This window comes from Coregonus clupeaformis, chromosome 12 (genome assembly GCF_020615455.1).
Source record: "Coregonus clupeaformis isolate EN_2021a chromosome 12, ASM2061545v1, whole genome shotgun sequence".
Taxonomy (NCBI): Eukaryota; Metazoa; Chordata; class Actinopteri; order Salmoniformes; family Salmonidae; genus Coregonus; species Coregonus clupeaformis.
In genome coordinates this window covers 61,777,681-61,796,154 of record NC_059203.1, presented here as the reverse complement: position 1 = coordinate 61,796,154, position 18,474 = coordinate 61,777,681, and the positions used below count along the sequence as shown (strand labels likewise).

The window sequence follows — 18,474 nt, the reverse complement described above, 5'->3', positions numbered from 1 at the left end:
AAGCCAATCATAGACATACAGTGCATTCTGAAAGTATTCAGACCCCTTTACTTTTTCCACATTTTGTTACATTACAGCCTTATTCTAAAATGGATTAAATTTGTTTTTTTCCCTCATCATTCTACACACAATATGCCATAATGACAAAGCAAAAACAGGATCTTTGAGATTTTTGCAAATGTATTACAAATTAAAAACTGTATTCAGACCCTTTGCTCTGAGACTCGAAATTGAGCTCAAGTGCATTCTGTTTCCATTGATCATCCTTGAGATGTTTCTACAACTTGATTGGAGTCCACCTGTGGTAAATTCAATTAATTGGACATACATTTACATTTACATTTTCGTCATTTAGCAGACGCTCTTATCCATAGCTACTTACAAATTGGTGCATTCACCTTATGATAGCCAGTGGGGTAAGGGGGGGTAGAAGGATTACTTTATCCTATCCCAGGTATTCCTTAAAGAGGTGGGGTTTCAAGTGTCTCCAGAATGTGGTGAATGACTTTGCTGTCCTGGCGTCGTGAGGGAGCTTGTTCCACCATTGGTGTGCCAGAGCAGCGAACAGTTTGGACTGGGCTGAGCGGGAACTGTGCTTCCGCAGAGGTAGGGGGGCCAGCAGGCCAGAGGTGGATGAACGCAATGCCCTCGTTTGGGTGTAGGGACTGATCAGAGCCTGAAGTTACGGAGGTGCCGTTCCCCTCACAGCTCCGTAGGCAAGCACCATGGTCTTGTAGCAGATGCGAGCTTCAACTGGAAGCCTGTGGAGTGTGCGGAGGAGCGGGGTGACGTGAGAGAACTTGGGAAGGTTGAACACCAGACGGGCTGCGGCGTTCTGGATAAGTTGTAGGGGTTTAAAGGCACAGGGAGCCCAGCCAACAGCGAGTTGCAGTAATCCAGACGGGAGATGACAAGTGCCTGGATTAGGACCTGTGCCGCTTCCTGTGTAAGGCAGGGTCGTACTCTGCGAATGTTGTAGAGCATGAACCTACAGGATCGGGTCACCGCCTTGATGTTAGCGGAGAACGACAGGGTGATGTCCAGGGTCATGCCAAGGCTCTTTGCACTCTGGGAGGAGGACACAACGGAGTTGTCAACCGTGATGGCGAGATCATGGAACGGGCAGTCCTTCCCCGGGAGGAAGAGCACCTCCGTCTTGCCGAGGTTCAGCTTGAGGTGGTGATCCGTCATCCACACTGATATGTCTGCCAGACATGCAGAGATGCGATTTGCCACCTTGTTATCAGAAGGGGGAAAGGAGAAGATGAATTGTGTGTCGTCTGCGTAGCAATGATAGGAGAGGCCATGTGAGGATATGACAGAGCCAAGTGACTTGGTGTATAGCGAGAATAGGAGAGGGCCTAGAACTGAGCCCTGGGGGACACCAGTGGTGAGAGCACGTGGTGCGGAGACAGATTCTTGCCACGCCACCTGGTAGGAGCGACCTGTCAGCTAGGACGCAATCCAAGAGTGAGCCGCGCCGGAGATGCCCAACTCGGAGAGGGTGGAGAGGAGGATCTGATGGTTCACAGTAGCAAAGGCAGCAGATAGGTCTAGAAGGACGAGAGCAGAGGAGCGAGAGTTAGCTTTAGCAGTGCGGAGAGCCTCTGTGACACAGAGAAGAGCAGTCTCCGTTGAATGACCAGTCTTGAAACCTGACTGGTTTGGATCAAGAAGGTCATTCTGAGAGAGATAGCAAGAGAGTTGGCGAAAGACGGCACGCTCAAGAGTTTTGGAGAGAAAAGAAAGAAGGGATACTGGTCTGTAGTTGTTGACATCGGAGGGATCGAGTGTAGGTTTTTTGAGAAGGGGTGCAACTCTTGCTCTCTTGTAGACGGAAGGGACATAGCCAGCGGTCAAGGATGAGTTGATGAGCGAGGTGAGGTAAGGGAGAAGGTCTCCAGAAATGGTCTGGAGAAGAGAGGAGGGGATAGCGTCAAGCGGGCAGGTTGTTGGGCGGCCGGCCTTCACAAGTCGCAAGATTTCATCTGGAGAGAGAGGGGAGAAAGAAGTCAAAGAATAGGGTAGGGCAGTGTGAGCAGGACCAGCGGTGTCATTTGACTTAACAAACGAGGATCGGATGTCGTCAACCTTCTTTTCAAAATGGTTGACGCAGTCATCCACAGAGAGGGAGGGGGTAGAGGAGGATTCAGCAGGGAGGAGAAGGTGGCAAAGAGCTTCCTAGGGTTAGAGGCAGATGCTTGGAATTTAGAGTGGTAGAAAGTGGCTTTAGCTGCAGAAACAGAGGAAGAAAATATAGAGAGGAGGGAGTGAAAAGATGCCAGGTCCGCAGGGAGTCTAGTTTTCCTCCATTTCCGCTCGGCTGTCCGGAGCCCTGTTCTGTGAGCTCGCAGTGAGTCGTCAAGCCACGGAGCAGGAGGGGAGGACCGAGCCGGCCGGGAGGATAGGGGACATAGAGAGTCAAAGGATGCAGAAAGGGAGGAGAGGAGGGTTGAGGAGGCAGAATCAGGAGATTGGAGGGAGAAGGGTTGAGCAGAGGGAAGAGATGATAGGATGGAAGAGGAGAGAGTAGTGGGAGAGAGAGAGCGAAGGTTGCGACGGCGCATTACCATCTGAGTAGGGGAAGAGTGAGAAGTTTTGGAGGAGAGCGAGAGAGAAAAGGATACAAAGTAGTGGTCGGAGACTTGGAGGGGAGTTGCAGTGAGATTAGTAGAAGAACAGCATCTAGTAAAGATGAGGTCAAGCGTATTGCCTGCCTTGTGAGTAGGGGGGGACGGTGAGAGGGTGAGAGGTCAAAAGAGGAAAGGTGTGGAAAGAAGGAGGCAGAGAGAAATGAGTCAAAGGCAGACATAGGGAGGTTAAAGTCACCCAGAACTGTGAGGGGTGAGCCATCCTCAGGAAAGGAACTTGTCAAGCTCATTGATGAACTCTCCAAGGGAACCTGGAGGGCGATAAATGACAAGGATGTTAAGCTTGAATGGGCTAGTGACTGTGACAGCATGGAATTCAAATGAGGAGATAAACAGATGGGTCAGGGGAGAAAGAGAGAATGTCCACTTGGGAGAGATAAGGATTCCTGTGCCACCATCCCACTGACCAGATGCTCTCGGGGTATGCGAATTAAATGAACTAAACATTTGGGAAAGCGAGACAGCGGGGCCTCCCTCACTTACGTTTCACTGAAACACACAAATATAACTCTCCCAACTTCCACTTTAGAAATTATAATTGTTGTAAACTACAGCGGTTCAATGTTTTCTAGGAATAGACTAACTTAGTTTATTCAGCTAGCTAACTTGGTACAGTATTCTTCCGTGAAAACCGTCCAGGGCACCGAATCCTATGACGCCATAGCCAACTAGCATGCCAGCCTCCAATAACACGGTTTAGCACCAATACTCGGTTACAACAAACCACCAGTGTGTTAACACGCCAAGCAGATCATTCGTGTCCATGTCTAACGTTGTGTAAAGTTTTGGGTTAGTTTTGACAGTTTGAGTGAGTCCGTCGTCAACTTATTCAGCCAGTTAGTTAGCTAGAATAGTTAGCATACTAGATAGCCATTGCTCTCTGCCAACGAAAAACCCCTCCTCCCATGGCACGAACACACAGAGACAGCCAAGCTAACGTTAACTAGTCACCCATGTCCCGAATTCCCTTGAACGACTCTGGTTACCAGTATGTAAAAGCAAAACACAAATGTAGGTTATAATTTACCCTTAGTAGCTACTGTTAGCCAGTTAAGTGCAAAGCTAGCCACTGAATCGATTCAGCCAGTTCGCGTCTGTTCGCTAGGTCGTTCCAGCTATTGTTTAGTTAGCTATCCAGGTAGCAACAAGCTAGCTACATTTCGAGTACAGTAGCTACTACCTACCTAACGTTAACGCTAGCTGGCATAATTACAGGTACTCTTAAGCGTGAAATAACATTGGAAACAACTATCCACAGTTGCTAATAGTTACCAGTAGCTACTCGCTAGCTAGTCCAGGTAGTGGGTTAGCTAGCCTCGTGCTTCACCGGGCTCAGCCGAATACAATACTTACCTACAATAATTACCTACAATAACCTATGATAACTACCTAGATAAACTACCTACAATACCTAACTACAATCTAAATACATGGTTTAAGCTTTACTCGACGCCATATAAGCCAAGCTAACCTCCCGCCAAAGAGAGACACAACCTCACCTGACGAATTGTCGCCAGTACATAATTTGGATAGGCACATAATTTGGATAGGCACATAATTTGGATAGGCACACACCTGTCTATATAAGGTCCCACAGTGGACATTGCATGTCAGAGCAACAACCAAGCCATGAGGTCGAAGGAATTGTCAGTGGAGCGCCGAGACAGGATTGTGTCTAGGCACAGATCTGGGGAAGGGTACCAAAACATTTCTGCAGCATTGAAGGTCCCCAAGAACACAGTAGCCTCCATCATTATTAAATGGAAGAAGTTTGCAACCGCCTAGACACTTCCTAGAGCTGGCCGCCCGGCCAAACTGAGCAATCGGGGGAGAAGGGCCTTGATCAGGGAGGTGACCAAGAGCCCGATGGTCACTCTGACAGAGCTCTAGAGTTCCTCTGTGGATATGGGAGAACCTTCCAGAAGGACAACCATCTCTGCAGCACTCCACCAATCAGGCCTTCATGGTAGTGTGGCCAGACGGAAGCCACTCCTCAGTAAAAGGAACATGACAGACAGCTTGGAGTTTGCCAAAAGGCACCTAAAGGTCTCAGACCATGAGAAACAAGATTCTCTGGTCTGATGAAACCAAGATTGAACTCTTTGGCCTGAATGCTAAGCGTCACGTCTGGAGGAAACCTGGCACCATCCCTAAGGTGAAGCATGGTGGCGGTATCATCATGCTGTGGGGATGTTTTTCAAAAGCAGGGACTGGGAGACTAGTCAGGATCGAGGGAAAGATTGAACAGAGCAAAGATCCTTGATGAAAACCTGCTCCAGAGCACTCAGAATCTCACGGTTCACCTTCCAACAGGACAACGACCCTAAGCACACAGCCAAGACAATTCAGGAGTGGCTTCGGGACAAGCATGTCCTTGAGTGTCCCAGCCAGAGCCCGGACTTGAACCCGATTGAACATCTCTGGAGAGACCTGAAAATAGCTGTGCAGCGACGCTCCCCATCGAGGCTGAAATCACTGCCAAAGGTGCTTCAACAAAGTACTGAGTAAAGGGTCTGAATACTTATGTAAATGTGACATTTAATTTAAAAAAAATATATAGACATTTGCTAAAATGTCTAAAAAACAGTTTTTCTTTTGTTATTATGTGGTATTGTGTGTAGATTGATGAGGGGGAAAAAACAATTGAATCCATTTTAGAATAAGGCTGTAATGTAACAAGTGGACAAATTAAAGGGGTCTGAATACTTTCTTAACTGTACTTAACTGTACATAACTGTTTTTCACATTCACTGATCATTATATACACACACAGAAATATCTCATTTAGATATTGTAAAACTTCAATTAAATGCTGAGTCTCAAATAGCCTCATGTCCCCTTTTAATACCCGTGCAACGGCACACATTTCAGCAAATAAACGGCTGTTTCAAATACATGCTGGGTATAAATGAATTGTTTGAGGTAACCATGAATTACCATGAATTGTTTACAAGGTTAATGTTTGATTTGTTACATTAGATAATTCAGTAATGACTGGAAAAAATTATTGCAATCATCAGTTTTTATCGCCAGTAAGAAACTGCAAGCCATTGTCTGCTAACAGCTGAGAACTGCTAGCTAACTGGCAAGCACAAAAACAGTCAACAACTTCGGGAGTACAGACCCCCTCTAGTGGCGAAAGTACAACCCCCCCCAGATCGCCCTCTAGTGGCGAAAGTAAGAACTGACACAAATACCCAGTCAAAGAGGAGAATAATTATTCTGTCAAGGAAATGTTTTTATTTATGTTATTTTAAATAGAGGCATACAAGCCAAAATAAATGTGACACAGTGTGTAAATGATAACACATTAGTGCAGGAAATAAAGAAATTGATTAAAATGCTGGAAGTGAAGGCTGGAATTAAACAATTAACTATGCAAATGATGTGTGCGTTAAGGAAATAGACGCCTGGATCAAATAGAAGCCTGTCTCTAATAAGCGCCTGTTGTGTTCAGTGATTTAAGCAAATAAACGCCTGGGCTATTAATTGAAGTTTTACGGTAAGTATTCACACCCCTGAGTCAATACCTGTTAGAATCACATTTGGCAGTGATTACAACTGTGAGTCTTTCTGGGTAAGTCTCTAAGAGCTTGGCGCACCTGAATTGTAGTGCACTACACAGGGAATATGGTGTCATTTGAGACGCAGCCATAGAATCGGACTCAGTCTTCCTGTCTGTCTACTGTGTGAAAGGATTGCTCATTTAATGCTCTCCCTCCCTCCACTGCTTTTCCTCCCCCTCTCCCTTCCCCACTTCCCCCTATAGGAGTAATAGACCGATGAGACTAGGGGGGTGGACGTGCATGTTTGTGTGTGTGTGTTTGTAAGGATTGACCCAGAATCCTGGCTGAATCTGCTGATGGGGAATGATGTGGCTTTGTGGCTCTTAGACCAGTAGATCAGAGTTGGGCTACTCCTCCGCTCCTCAGGGGCTTGAGTGTCTGTCTGTTCTTTCTTTCTTTCAAACCAGTGTTGAATTTACACCTGGGAAACCAGGGCCAATAATCATAAACAGTCTCACAGTAGGAGTGCTGATCTAGGATCAGGTCCCCCCTGTCCATGTCATCTTATTCATTATGACCACCAAAAAATATATCCTAGGTTAGCACTCCTACATGAGATGCTTCATGAATATGGGCCCAGGTGTACCATCAAGTCAGTGACCATTTAATGGCTCAAATCAGTGCTAGAGACAAAAGAGAAAAACCAGCAGTCTACAATAGAATAGAACTAGCAGTTCTAGAATCCATTACAATAGAACAATGGCTTGTTACCACACTCTGGCATAGAGCTCTCTCCTCTCTCAATGATGTGAATAAAATCCTCTTCCGTGGATGATGGGATGCTACTTGGTTTAATAGGGTTAGAGTGAAGAGGGAGAAAGCTGTATACACAGCTTCACTGGTTTCTATATGATGTGCTGACTTCGACATCTGTCTACCTAACCAGTGCTGTTAGCAGACAGTCAAGCTGGCTAATTTACAGATCAGTGGTTTGTGTATGTACTTAGAGAGAGCCGAAGAGAGCTTAGATGGGGAAGGAAGAGAGGGGGGAAGAGAGCAGAGATAATGCAAATAGAGAGACAGAGGGAGTAAATCGATGATGTCCTCCTTTTGTGATTCCATCTTTTCTCTTTCAGTCCCGTAGAGAGATTGAGAGCGAGACAGAGAGTGAGAGAGCGAGAACCAGACACACCTTTCCCTCCTATCCTCCTTACATGTTTTCTGTTCAGTCTATACTGTATGTGAGAAACTCTCCCCAGCCGCATTTCCACCTGTCCTCACCCATCCCTACCTGTCTGTCACCATAGACCTGTGAGAGAGACCTCCACTATCCCAGAGGGCTTAGCCTGATTCTGAACTCTGGATTCACTCTTGTTTCTGGCACTATTCTCTTTGATTTTCATGTCTTATTGACCTTTAGAGTGACAAACCCTCACTGCCCCATCTCCATCCCATTCCATGCCTGTGTATCCATGCATTCCTAAGGGAGGTCACATGATGTCTTCTATGTGATTACAGTGTAGGTGGATGCAGACTAATCACTGTATTGTATGTAGAGTGAGATTGGCGTGCTAACGGCTAACAGGGACAGTGAAACGCATGAGCAGTGCTAATCGCTAAGATGTAGTAGGCCTCAGGGTATGACTGTGGCTGTGGTCTCTGAGAAACTACACGGCTTTCACTGCAGTCCATAGAGCCAGATAGGTTTGGTGGATACGAGAGTGGCACTGTGTGTGTGTGTGTGTGTGTGTGTGTGTGTGTGTGTGTGCATGTGTGTAGAGACAGAGTGTGTGTGTGTGTAGTGTATCTGTTCTAGGGTGGGGTTCATAAGTCAGTCTTTGATAGATACATGGCACTGTAGATACATGGCACTGTAATCTACCAGAGTGACTGGTGTGTGTGTGTGTGTGTGTGTGTGTGTGTGTGTGTGTGTGTGTGTGAATCAACTTCCATTTAATCAAAGCCATGGGTGGAGTATAGTAGAACAACACAGAATGTACCGCTATAAAGCAGTTCGGATATTATGGATATTGACAGAAAGTCCTAGACAACCTAACCCCTAAGAAGGGGACTCCATAGCAAAAGGCTCTGATAGCAGTGCAAACCTCTCCAGCCCAGCCCAGCACAGCCACAGCCCAGTCTTATCACCCTGCATATTCTCTATCTATAACAGGAATGGGCTGGGGCTATTGGCCCAGTAATGGCATTGGCAGGTCCGCGGTGCAGTGGGCAGATGGGGCAGCAGTGTGCCATTGTGGCAGACGAGACAGCAGGACACCCCTCCAGGGTGCTCCTCCGTACCAGATGGTCCCGAATGTCCCCTCTGTGTCTTACTCTCCCCTCCCCTCTTCTGTTCTACTCCCCTGTTTAAAAAATGTCCCCCTTAAACCCCCCCAATTGAGCCATTTTACCTTATCCTGCCCCCCCCACCCCAACTGTCCCATTGTTACCTTAGACCTACTGACCCCTTTTCTATCTATTTCCTGTCCCCGTGTGTACCCCTGTTTGTATCTCCCCCATGCTCCACTCTACTATGTCCACATGAGTCTTGCACCTGTCCCCATGTGTACCCCTGCATCCCCAAACACATTCTGTGCCCATACCTCCTCCCCTTGTCACTCCCAATTGCACCCCTGTCCCCTTTGCACCTGTCCCCCTGTGACCCTTTTACCTACACTTGCGTCCCTCTCCGTACTGACCTCCGCCACCTTCTCCGCCTCCCAGCTGTGGTCCCTCTAACCTGCTCTAATAGAACCACTATAAACATTCTATCAATTGTATTTCTATGAATAAGGGTTGGTCCTGTCCATGGCTAGCTGGGGTGCCCGTCTGTCTGTTGCAGTTCTAGCCAGCCTCTCTAGCCAGCCTCTCTAGCCAGCCTCTCTAGCCAGCCTCTCTAGCCAGCCTCTCTAGCCAGCCTCTCTAGCCAGCCTCTCTAGCCAGCCTCTCTAGCCAGCCTCTCTAGCCAGCCTCTCTAGCCAGCCTCTCTAGCCAGCCTCTCTAGCCAGCCTCTCTGGAGCTATGTTGAATACAGGTAGCCAGCGTTCTCCATGGGAGATATGGGGACTCCCTATGACCATCTGTCTGTGTCTGTCGGTCCATCTGTTTACCATAGACAGTTTGAAGAATTAGATGGATAAATTGAGGTTGAGGGTATGTCGATTAGAAGGCAGGGTGATGACTTGCCTAACATCTACACCCGGATTTGTCTGACAGTGTTGAACACAGAAAATCAATACTGATCAAATACACGATACGGAGAGGAAATGGCAGTTTAGTCGCTGACCAACCGAGTTGCTAAGCAGGCGGTTCAATTGAGTAGCCAATGACACGGAACTGTGCCAATGTGTGGAGGAAGAGAGTGCGGGATCAGTGATTAAAACAATAACTTTTCTACACATTAGGGTAAGAGCAAAGCTTTTTTTTGTTGCCAAACCTGAAACCATCTTCCCTTCCTGTTCATATGTGGTGTGAATGTGGTTAACTCTTACAATGACCTCTGTAGTCAACCAGTCAGTGTTCTGTACTGCTTCCATTGTTATCTATCTACTGAAGGTTTCTCCTGTTTCATCCTTCACACTGTTACTGATACGCCCTCAGCTCCCACCATGATAATACACTAACCACTAACCAGGAGAAGTCAACTCTCGGGCCTTTTCATCCAAACATCTGATGGAGGCTTAATGAATTCAGTTATTATTCTCCTTCTTCCCTCCTGAGAGTGAGAGGGGGAAGGGTAAAGAGAGAGAGGAGAGAGAGAGTTCAAAGAACTTTTATCAGGTGCATCTCTACAGGGTTTCTAAGTAGACTATCAAGTACTCCATCATATCAGGTGAAGCTAGTGTGACAAAGCAGTTTTCACAGACAGAGGATCCCATGTTCGCTTTTATCATCATGTCTTCTCTTTGTGTTCTGTGATAACATGCTTGTAACCAAGGCATTATCGCTGGGATATGAGGTAACAACAGGACCTGGCCTATGTTAAAAGTGTTTAAAGAGCACAAAGTGTTTGTTAGGCATTAAGCCTGTGTTAAAATATGCTTAAAATGATTAAAAGACAAAAAAGTGACTGTAATTGTGTTGAATTGTGTTTGGGAAATAAAGATAGACATGGTTTTAAAAAGGTAGTGGTAATATTTAATTCAGTAATGACATTTGTAGGCGGCTTAACTTACCCCATACCCTTGTGCCAAGAGACCAAAATTTTTATTTTCACACATTCTTTTTTTGTCATTTAGCAGACACTCTTATCCAGAGCGACTTACAGGAGCAATTAGGGTTAAGTGCCTTGCTCAAGGGCACATCGACAGATTTTTCACCTAGTCGGCTCGGGGATTAGAACCAGTGACCTTTTAGTTACTGGCACAATGCTCTTAACCACTAAGCTACCTGCCGCCCCCGTATGCACTGACTTGTGTGTGTTTGCTTGGTGTGTGTTCTGTTGGTGTCAGTTCAGGCTAATCCTAATGTGATTCTATCCCAATGATGATGACTAAACTAGTAGGGCTGGGAATTGCCAATGACCTCACGATGCAATTTTCACAATTCTATATGTATTGCAATATGATACTGTGCTTTTATTGCGATTCGATGTTCCAAACATATTTCTCACCATATGTCTGCTGCAGAGGGACAAGAGAGAGCATGAGAAAACGAGTTAAGATCAGTCATGGAAATAAAAGAGATGAAAACAAATTGGCTCCCTATTTAAAAATAAGATGGAAAATAAGCTATGAAGGAAAAATACTGGAGTTTTGGTGCATGTACAGCCAACCATCGTCAAAAATAATATCGATTTTTTCCCCCCCATCACTACTAAACAGAGTTACTGACTCAGATTTGAAAGAGAGGGAGAGAGAGACAAAGAGAGAGAGAGGGAGCAAGACAGAGCGACACAGAGAGGGTCAGGTGGGTTGCTATGCAATGTCACAGGCTAGGTAATCAAGTCTCATCTCCTCAGTAGCACCAATGTAATGATGGCTTCCTGGTCCTACCTGACTCTTTAATAATGTATTGATGGCATCAGGCTGTCTGAATGAGCTTTAGGTCTGAGTCTGATGTGGTTAAGATTAGGGCTGGGAATTGTCAGGGGGGCCTCACGATACGATATTATCACGATACTTAGGTGCCGATACGATATGTTTTGCAATTCTCACAATTCTATATGTAAATAATATTGTGATATGTAACTGTATCGATTTTTTTCCCCCTCTGTCACTAGTTAAGATGGAGCCAGAACTTACTACTGGCTCAGTGAGACTGACACTTACTGTCCCAAACGGGCACCATGCCCAAACACACACTGGATTTATCAGGTGTGTGTGTGTGTGTGTGTGTGTGTGTGTGTGTGTGTGTGTGTGTGTGTGTGTGTGTGTGTGTGTGTGTGTGTGTGTGTGTGTGTGTGTGTGTGTGTGTGTGTGTGTGTAAGACAGGAGGAATGGAGCTAATGTGTCAGTGAGGTATGTGTAGGATGACAGGCATCACAACTCTCCGTCTACTGAGTATTTATTAATGAGAGAAAGATGACACTGGGGGGATATTAACTATCCTGGAACGTGACTCTAACTCCCTCCCTCTGTGCCTCTGCCAGCGCTGTGCGTGAGTTTGTGTGAGTGTGTTTTAGTGTGTGTGGTAGTGTAAAGGAGATCTTCCAGTAGCGGGGTCCTCTAAGTGAGAGATGAGAAGAGGCAGTGAGTTGTCCACAGATAGAGTATCCAAATTCTCTTTATCTTCATGCAAAGAAAATGCACGTCTCTCATCTCTCTCGCTCTCTTTCACTCACTCTCTCACACGCACAACGTTTCATCAGTGACATCACTCGCTCTGAGACCATGAAGTAGCTGTGGCTTTTGTGGAGCAATAGGTAATGATGCTTTGTGGGTGACTTGTTGATGTGTTCAGAAGGTCCCTGGTTCGAGCCCAGGTTGGGGCAAGGAGAGGGACGGAAGCAACACTGTTACATCTCTGTTTTTCAGCTCTTTGGGGAGCTAAGCCTCTACACAGAGAGAGACAGACCGAGAGAGTGAAGGAGAGCGGGAAAGATGGGGATAGTTAAAGAGGATGGTAAAGGTGGCAGCATGCTTCAGTTCGGCGAACCGAATGTGTATGCTGGCATACTCCCTTAAAATACCTTCATTTTGAGATGCCTTAGCCAGTATACACTTCCTCAAAATAGTCAGAAATAATCTAAAATAACTCAAGAAATCTGTCATTAATTTTGATGTTTTTGCAGAGGAGATCTTAGTCGTGCAATTTTACATCTAACTAAGATGTTTGGTGCAGTTTCTCAATGAAAACATTAGCATAAAAATAAGAAATCTCTCGTTGAATGACAACAAAGACTATTGACGAATCCCTACTGTTGACCAATCACAGACGAAAGGGGCGTAGACTTCGGCTCCGAACTTTGGCTTGCCTCCAGGAAAAAATGTGTGTACACGAACAGCACAAACTCTTCCGAACTGTTTTCGTCTGGGAAGCATGCGGACGCCTTAAGAGTGGATGAGGCATATCTCTCTCTAGCTCTCCATTCCTCCCTCTTCCTCTGGCTCTCCCTCTCTCTTTGTGGCCCTAGTGAAAGGTAATGTCGGCACACACAGACACCGTGCCAGGCTAGAGGTGGGGAATCGTCCTTTCATTGCCATTCACCTCTCCTCACCCGATTGAAGTAATTTCCATTGGACCTGTGTACAAAAGAAAACCGATATGTGTCTTTGGTGTTTGTCTGTCATTGTGTGGGCAGTAAGAGAAGGGGACATATAATATACTGAAGATACAGTATGCTAGTTGACTTACTGATTGTTCAGTGTTAACAGGTAGGCAATAGAAGCTAGTGCGTTGGCTGGTGATAAAACACCAAGGCTGACTGCATTGTACCAGTGTACACAGACAGATATTGAGTGAAAGAGATTGTCCAGTCTACTTCTGTTATCACACATACTGTAAGGGGAAATGGTCCTATTTTCTTTCCTCTCCCTTTCTCCACCCCCCTCCCTTTGTCCACCCCTCCCTTCTGACCTACTGATCTGTTTTTACTGGCCCCGGAGGGAGAGAGCGAGAGTGGAGGAGGGAGGGAGGAGGAGGAGGAGGAGGAGGAGGAGGAGGGAGGAGGAGGGAGGAGGAGGAGGGAGGGAGGGAGGAGGAGGAGGGAGGGAGGAGGAGGAGGAGGGAGAGGGAGAGGAGGGAGAGAGCGAGAGTGGAGGGAGGGAGGGAGGGAGGGAGGGAGGGAGGAGGAGGGCGAGAGTGGAGGAGAGAGGGAGGAGGAGGAGAAGGAGGGAGGAAGAGATGAGGAGGACAGGGAGTAGTGTGGCAAGAGGAGGTGAAGGGAGAAAAGAGCACTGTTGTTTTCCTTTCACAATCTATGATGGACTGTAAGAGAAAACAAGGACTCCTCCGGAAAAGATAGAGAGGGAGGGAAAGGGGGGTGTTCACAGGTGAAGTGTATAGGACTAACACAGGCATGTCTTCCCTCTCCATCTCTCTCTCTCTTTTCATTCTACTCGTTCCGCTGGTTCACAGAAGTGGGCGTATTTGAGACTTAAATCAGACTTTATGGAGCAGTTTTACAGTATGGAAATAAGGTTTTCAATGAGGACTGAATCTAGCTTCTCTCTTTACTTATTGAGAGTGAATGAGCTTCCTTTTATGATGGCTAGGGATAAAGTGAGCATTCACGCACGCACGCACGCACGCACGCACGCACGCACGCACGCACGCACGCACGCACGCACGCACACACACACACACACACACACACACACACACACACACACACACACACACGAGTTGGCCAAGTTGGCACACACTCACACACTCTTGTTGGCAAACAGACTCCCCACACATGGTTGTTGGCACAATGCTGACTTTACTACCACTCTGGGCTTGATTGCCCTGTGATTGGCTAGCTGTCTGGGTTTGTGTGTCAGACCTGAGTTATGATAGGCTGTGCTTGGGCTGGGACATTTGCATATTGGGCCAGGGCTGTCCAGTAGTAGGGCATCAGTAGTGGGTTCTGTTGCTAGGGAAACAAAACCTTCCTGACCTTTGACTGTTGAGACTCTAAAGAGACTCTCAGTTTATAGTTCTGACAACGGAAGAGAAAACCAAGGAAACCATTGGCCCTCGTTTGACTCTCTCTCACTCTTTCTCCCCTCTTTCTTTCAGTCAGTGGTTTGTCCTCTGAAGTCTTCACTGGTTGTGTCTTGTGCACTCTGACTTGATCCAGTGGTCGACACTGTGTCATTGTGTTAGGCTTGGTCCTGTTCCATCACTGCAGACAGACAGTCTCTATCCCAATGTAGTTAGGATTCATTGGCTGTTTGAAGAGGACACACAGGACATTGCACACACACTCATGGTAAATACCCTGATTAATAAATGTTGTTGTTTGTGAATATGACAACAGCTTGCCACAGTGTGTCTGTGTGTGTGTTGACCTTGTCCTGCCCAGTCCTATAGAGGATGTGGTTGACCCTCCTCATCTCGTTAAGTAAACTGTCTCTCTGATCAGGACAGCTAGAGGTGATATATGACCACCATTTTTACTTATCACACCCTGCTGACATTACTATACAATGAGGAGGGACACACATGGCTCACAGTTGCCTTCTACACAGTGGATCAGAAGTGCTACTGACAGAACATTCTGAACCACAATGGCGAGAGGAAGGCACACATGGTTCACAGTTGCCCTCATATTCCCTTCTACGCAGTGGAGTAGAGGAGTAACTGACTAAACATTCTGACACAGTTGCACTCATAGTCCTTATGCAAAGGCTCAAACTGTTTATATGAGTTTAGATGTGTTTCAGTCTCATCTCAGCCCTAAACCCATTACTTTATGATGATTCATCTTCTAGATTGGGGGATTAGAGAGGGTTTTAGGGTTTTTAGATAACGCTGATAGGAGAATCCCATCATAGCGTGTGTGTGTGTGTGTGTGTTTGTGTGTGCGCACACGTGTGTGTGTGTGTCTGAGTGTATGTATGTGTGCGTTTCAATAATTATACTGATAGGAGAATCCCCTCACAGCTAGTTTGAAATGAGTTCCTAACTCCCTCGGCATGTGTCTGCTGGGATTTTAGTTTAACAAATCACTGGGATAACGAATGCAGACTGGTGGGTGTTTGGGGTAGAAGTTGCCTTTAGGCAACCCTCGCCAAAAACTAAACTGACCTTGGATCAGTTTCTAAGTGTGTCTTCATCCTACTGTGTTGTTGGGGAGGGCTAAGGCTCTGTGGTTGTTTAAACACTCTTCTTTTTAAATCAAATCAAATCACATTGTATTTGTCACAATACAACTGGTGTAGACTTTACCGTGAAATGCTTGCTTACGAGCCCGTCCCAACAATGCAGAGTTTAAAAATAAAAAATAGTAACACAAGATGAATAATACACAAGAATGGAGCTATATACAGTTGAAGTCGGAAGTTTACATACACCTTAGCCAAAAACGTTTAAACTCAGTTTTTCACAATTCCTGACATTTAATCCTAGTATAAATTCCCTGTCTTAAGTGTTAGGATCACCACTATTTTAAGAATGTGAAATGTCGTAATAATAGTAGATATAATGATTTATTTCAGCTTTTATTTCTTTCATCACATTCCCAGTGGGTCAGAAGTTTACATACACTCAATTAGTATTTGGTAGCATTGCCTTGAAATTATTTAACTTGGGTCAAACGTTTTGGGTAACCTTCCACAAGCTTCCCACAATAAGTTGGCTGAATTTTGTTCCGTTCCTCCTGACAGAGCTGGTATAACTGAGTCAGGTTTGTAGGCCTCCTTGCTCGCACACGCTTTTTCAGTTCTGCCCACACATTTTCTATAGGATTGAGGTCAGGGCTTTGTGATGGCCACTCCAATACCTTGACTTTGTTGTCCTTAAGCCATTTTGCCACAACTTTGGAAGTATGCTTGGGGTCGTTGTCCATTTGGAAGACCCATTTGCGACCAAGCTTTAACTTCCTGACTGATGTCTTGAGATGTTGCTTCAATATATCCATATAATTTTCCTTCCTCATGATGCCATCTATTTTGTGAAGTGCACCAGTCCCTCCTGCAGCAAAGCACCCCCACAGCATGATGCTGCCACACCCGTGCTTCACGGTTGGGATGGTGTTCTTCGGCTTGCAAGCATCCCTCTTTTTCCTCCAAACATAACAATGGTCATTATGGCCGAACAGTTCTATTTTTGTTTTATCAGACCAGTGGACATTTCTCCAAAAAGTACGATCTTTGTCCCCATGTGCAGTTGCAAACTGTAGTCTGGCTTTTTTATGGCGGTTTTGGAGCAGTGGCTTCTTCCTTGCTGAACGGCATTTCAGGTTATGTCGATATAGGACTTGTTTTACTGTGGATATAGATACTTTTGTACCTGTTTCCTCCAATATCTTCACAAGGTCCTTTGCTGTTGTTCTGTGATTGATTTGCACTTTTCGCACCAAAGTACGTTAATCTCTAGGAGACAGATCGCGTCTCCTTCCTGAGCGGTATGACGGCTGCGTGGTCCCATGGTGTTTATACATGCGTACTATTGTTTATACAGATGAACGTGGTACCTTCAGGCGTTTGGAAATTGCTCCCAAGGATGAACCAGACTTGTGGAGGTCTACAGTTTTTTTCTGAGGTCTTGGCTGATTTCTTTTGATTTTCCCATGATGTCAAGCAAAGAGGCACTGAGTTTGAAGGCAGGCCATGAAATTCATCCACAGGTACACCTCCAATTGACTCAAATTATGTCAATTAGCCTATCAGAAGCTTCTAAAGCCATGACATCATTTTCTGGAATTTTCCAAGCTGTTTAAAGGCACAGTCAACTTAGTGTATGTAAACTTCTGACCCACTGGAATTGTGATACAGTGAATTATAAGTGAAATAATCTGTCTGTAAACAATTATTGGAAAAATTACTTGTGTCATGCACAAAGTAGATCTCCTAACCGACTTGCCAAAACTATAGTTTGTTAACAAGAAATTTGTGGAGTGGTTGAAAAACTAGTTTTAATGACTCCAACCTAAGTGTATGTAAACTTCCGACTTCAACTGTACAGGGAGTACCAGTACCAGATCAATGTGCAGCGGTACGAGGTAGATATGTAGATGAAGGCAGGGTAAAGTGACTAGGCATCAGGATAGATAATTAGAGTAAAATAAAGAACAGAGCAGCAGCAGCAAATTATGAGTGTAAGAGTGTGTGTGTATGTAATTTGTTTAAATGTGTGTTTGTGTTGTGCCGGTCTGCGTGTGTGTGTTTTGTGAGTGTGTGTATATGGTTTGTATATATAGTCTAGTGAGTGTGCGTAGGGTCAGTGCAATAAAGAGTCAATGCAGGTAGTTCGGGGACCATTAACTGACTATTTAGGAGTCTGGCTAAATAGGGCGGTGCATTTGCATTTGCAAGGGCGGTGCATTTGTCATACCAAGCGGTGATGAAGCCAGTCAAGATGCTCTCGATGGTGCAGCTGTATAACTTTTTGAGGATCCGAGGGCCCGTAGTGCGCTTTCTTGTATTCGTCCATGTCCGTATCCTGTTCCTTGTAAGCGGTAGCTCTAGCCTTTAGCCCAGAGCGGATGTTGCCTGTAATCCATGATTTTTGGTTTGGATACGTTGTTATAGTCACTGTGGGGACGACATCGTCTATGCACTTATTGATGAAGCCTGTGACTATTGTGGTAAACTCCTCAATGCTATCAGATGAATTCCAGAACATATCCCAGTCTGTGCTCGCAAAACAGTCTTGTAGCCTCGCGTCTGCTTCATATGACCACTTCCGTATTGAGCACATCACTGGTACTATCTGTTTTGAGCTTTTGTTTGTAAACAGGAAGCAGAAGAATGGAATCATGGTCAGATTTGCAGAAGGGAGGACGAGGGAGGGCCTTTCTGTGGGTAGAATAAAAGTGGTCTAGAGTTTTAGCATCCTTAGTGGCGCATGAAAGGTGTTGGTAGAAGTGAGGTAGGACGGTTTTAAGTTTCTCTGTGTTAAAGTCTCCACCCACCAGAACCACTGTTTCTTGTTTGTTTATGGCCCCATACAGTTTGTTGAGTGCCAGGGTGGTGTTGGCTTGTGGAGGGATGTAGACTCACTAGAGGAAGAGATAAAATGATTAGTTTGTCTATATCAGGCATCCACATCATGACTCAGATAGGATAGACAGAGATGTATTTATCTTTCTCTGCTTCCTCCCCCCTCATACAGTGTTTATTTTTTTTCATAGGTTATTTTTAGCTGCAGAGCATCCCTAGGGGTGTTAGGGTTGTGTGTTTGTGAGTCTGTGTCTGTAAGGGGTGTGATATTTGCAGTAGTTATCAATG

The 18,474-nt window shown here is 45.6% G+C and overlaps 1 protein-coding gene across 1 annotated transcript in view; it reads left to right on the top strand.

Moving 5' to 3' along the window:
* The window catches only part of LOC121578331 (kinesin-like protein KIF21B), a 99,938-nt gene that overhangs the window by 28,992 nt on the left and 52,472 nt on the right, over nt 1-18,474 (top strand). The window lies entirely within an intron of this gene.